The 3729-nt window shown below is 40.6% G+C and overlaps 1 non-coding gene across 1 annotated transcript; it reads right to left on the bottom strand.

Annotated features, from left to right (window-relative positions):
* Positions 1 to 2058: 2058 nt before the first annotated feature.
* On the bottom strand, positions 2059 to 2130 carry Trnaa-ugc (transfer RNA alanine (anticodon UGC)). Its single transcript has one exon. It is a non-coding gene; the product is annotated as a tRNA-Ala (tRNA).
* Positions 2131 to 3729: the final 1599 nt, after the last annotated feature.

The raw sequence follows: 3729 nt of genomic DNA, 5'->3' as shown, positions 1-3729 counted from the left end.
ACATATCTTTCGGCATTCCTTTTCAACCGGGGTCAATAGTCAACTATATTGTATTACCAAAAAAACTGACGATAATTTACGAAGATTGGGCGTCTATGATAGCGATCAGTTTCCCGTCGATACGACCCATCCGAATTATCTTAAGGGGAAATCGTCGCTTCGCGTGCAAAGTCCGCTTTTTTGTTCGTTATTTATGAGCAACCGTCGATGCCCGGCATTAAACGCACCTATGCGTGAGAAAAGCCCGTTTCACAAAAAAGGTTCAAGCGATGACCGCTCTTCCGGCGAATACTGTCGACAATATCGCATATTGTTTCGTACTCGATTCATTTGTTTGCTGTAAACCCGATTATGATTTCGTTTTAATGGCTAGTAAAGCACCGTTACATTTAATGTTTACCGGAAGTGAGAATTCGTCTGTGTACTGCGCACGTGCCGATGGGAAACTGCGCCACGTGACCTTTCAACCGTCGAGCGGTAAACATGGCTTATTGTTTCATATCGGTTGATCGCATTCAATGAAGTGAAAATGAGTTTTTTTTATTTTTTGAATATTTAGTTTTTTAACGGATAGACATTATATCGTATTCCGCGTGGTAGAAACGATTTAGAATCTCCGCCCTTCATAAAAATAACATATAAAAGCTGTTTTCATTTTTAACAAGCCGTCTCCGCCATAATCAACGCAAATATTACATGGAGTAAGACATTATTTTCTCCAGGGCTTTGTAAGGTGACGACACAATCCGCCATCTGATACATACACGATTGTTATTCATCATTGGGTCCGAATATCGCGTGCATCAACCAACTTGGTTAACATTCCCAGCGGGGATACGTTAAATCGACTGCTCGGGCGATGACAGAAGCATATTTTCAAACTAGATAACCCATAAAGAACATTTTTTAAATAAGTTAATAAAAAATCGAATGACAGATACGATGGTGATAGTGTTAACGGAGTTGGCGCAGCGTGGGGCAACCAACACCGTAGTGTGTCTCGTGCCTTCCCGAACCCCTAAGCGACGCCACTATAGACAGACAGAGAGAAATTAGTACTTTAAAAAGTCAGAATCGAATAATTGGTTTCAACTTCAAATAATGAATAAACTATAGGAACTAATGCAGGAATTATGAACCACGGATAATGCGTTTATTCATGGTTTAGTTTCTAGCGCTCAATCGATCATCGCCAGTTGCCAGAAGCTGACAATGCAAATAACAGAATTAAAACAATTTTCTCTGATCGCCTTTTATTGTTTTCAATTATTTGTGTCGCTGTCTCGACGCTCGTGTACGCTCCAGTAATAGACAAATCCAGATAAGTATCGAGGATTATCTTCAATATACCGTAGAAATGAGAATGATTAACTTCAAATTAACGGTATCAGCGTTAACTCCGTGACCCGGCGGTGAAAGCGTTGATCCGACATTGATGTGTTTGTAACGTCGTCGTCGACGGCATCGACGCATAATTCGCGCGATGACGTTATAACAGCGGAAATAACGTCGTACCCGTCTGCCGCTAATTACAACTGCATCGAGTAAAACGCTAATCCGCCGACGAAACGACAACTCAATTCTGCGCAAGTCATGTCAAACTGCGATAAGCGAATGGACCGATCATAAAGCAGTATTAGTCGCGATTTTCGGGCGCTTATTTTCGCTGCTATAATGCTATCTGCACCGGGCCATGTTCGTAATTACAGAGAAAACAGGAAACATATTGCGGCATCAATCGACGGAAGCCGGTGCTATGAGATGGCAGCTTATCGCGACTCAGGAAGGTGTAGCGAGCCTTTCAGAGTCGTCCGGCGACATTGTTAAAGCAATGATCCCCTATTTGAGATGGCTATCAGTGTCTGCCAGATAATTAGCCATAACATAATTCATTATTCCCAGTGTCGTATAAAAATAACTTTCGCTCGGATTTGCGATTATATCATTTTCTAGCAATGTTTATTTATGTAAGGTAAATAGTTGACCATATGCAAATAATTATCATCCGATCAAAAGAAATATGAAATATCAACATCGAGCATAAAAGGTACATCGTACTGGAGTTGCGGGGTTTCGAACCCCGGGCCTTCCGCATGCAAAGCGGACGCTCTACCACTGAGCTACAACCCCTCGATAATGACCGAACAGATTGATCTCTAATCGATACCGTATTGATCACTCGAATATAGGATATATCTTTACAATGACGATTCTTGGGGTAATCATTCGATCCATTGACATTATATTTCAATTTGTTTACAAATCAGCATTTCCTAGAGAAAGTTCATGAAAAACCAGTTTTAGAAATGTACAAACACATAACTGAAAGCTCTACTGCGATCGGTGTGGTGTTCCTAAATTCAAAACTGCGTTTGAATTCCCGTGCAGTCGAAAACCTTTCCCAGGGCTATTTTTGCGAGGGTAATCCGTGTAAACCGATTAAACTAACACTATTCATCTTTAAGTTGTAATACAAGAAGAAAGTGGGCGTGGTAAGCCTTTCCCTCTATGCCGTCTGGCCGATCACAGCATAAAGCAAAGAAAGACAATCTTGTTACAAGGTCTAATTGTACTTGTAATTGAGCCTTTATGTCAATCATTTTAAGATGGTAAGCTAGATAAATTCGATATTGTTGGCCGTAACGACTGAGCTATTGTAGCTGTTTTAAAATAAACCCGAGCCCAATCGAAATCTGTTGGTAGTTTGTTTGCCGGGTCCACAGGCCTTGAGGATCGCCGTTGGCTAAGACTTTAATCAAAGTATCAAGATAAATGGACGCAAATACGACAGAAGTTAAACCAATAATCAAACTAAATATAATCCGATATCGTCGCTAGATTTGAAGTCTGTTTTTTAATGAGTTTAAGGCGAATAGAATTCGATGCTGGCTTCTCAGTCTTTTCAACCGATATGATATTGAAATCGGTAAAGAAATTAAATCAGGACTATGATGTTCATTTTAGTTATGGGTTATGATTTTAGAGATCATGATCTGGTTCCATAGTCGAGACTAAAGTCAAAAAGCCGTCTTAAGACTTAATCTTAAGACTGGTCTTAAGTTGTTTGTTGCCATTCTATAGAACTAAGGTGGCCTTCGATTGATCTTAATCCAAGCTCTGACTAACCGGAACCGGCCCTAGGATTTTTTAAGTTGGCGCGAGGGGTCGAATTTCTCTTGAGAAAATGAAAAAGAAATGACTGCTTGACGCCGCGGGATATAGATCTTGGGTTGATGAAGTTTGGAGCGGACGTAGTCATGAAGTAGCCTACAGATATTTTTCAACAAACCCCGAAAGGGCATTATAGCCCAAAAGGGGGCGCCCATGAACCCCTTGGGGACACGCAGGAGTTGTTTCCCATTCATCTGCCAAACGCTTGAGTTCAGAATTCAGTCAAAATCACGTTGCAACGAAAGCCGTGTTATACGTGTTGCATCGCTTTGAAATCTATACTAAAACGGCAGTAAATCGATTCCAATGTGTTTCGTAAATTAGAAATCTGTTTTCTAAACACATTCTGAATAGAGTGATCGGATAAGTGTATCGTTATGGTGAATACCACGTTTCGTTTCCTTGTGCAAACGTTTGCACCCGCTTTTTGACAAACGACGAATTCACAACATAAACATTTATCCTCGATTTTCCACTCATCGCTAAATTTGTTCACGAAATCCGCCTTTCACGTGAATGGTCGTGTTTAGAAACGAAATAGATAGTTAATCGAGACGA

Source organism: Tubulanus polymorphus, chromosome 7 (genome assembly GCF_964204645.1).
Source record: "Tubulanus polymorphus chromosome 7, tnTubPoly1.2, whole genome shotgun sequence".
Lineage (NCBI taxonomy): Eukaryota > Metazoa > Nemertea > Palaeonemertea > Tubulaniformes > Tubulanidae > Tubulanus > Tubulanus polymorphus.
The sequence above is the reverse complement of the archived record's forward strand: the minus strand, read 5'-3'. Positions and strand labels throughout refer to the sequence as shown.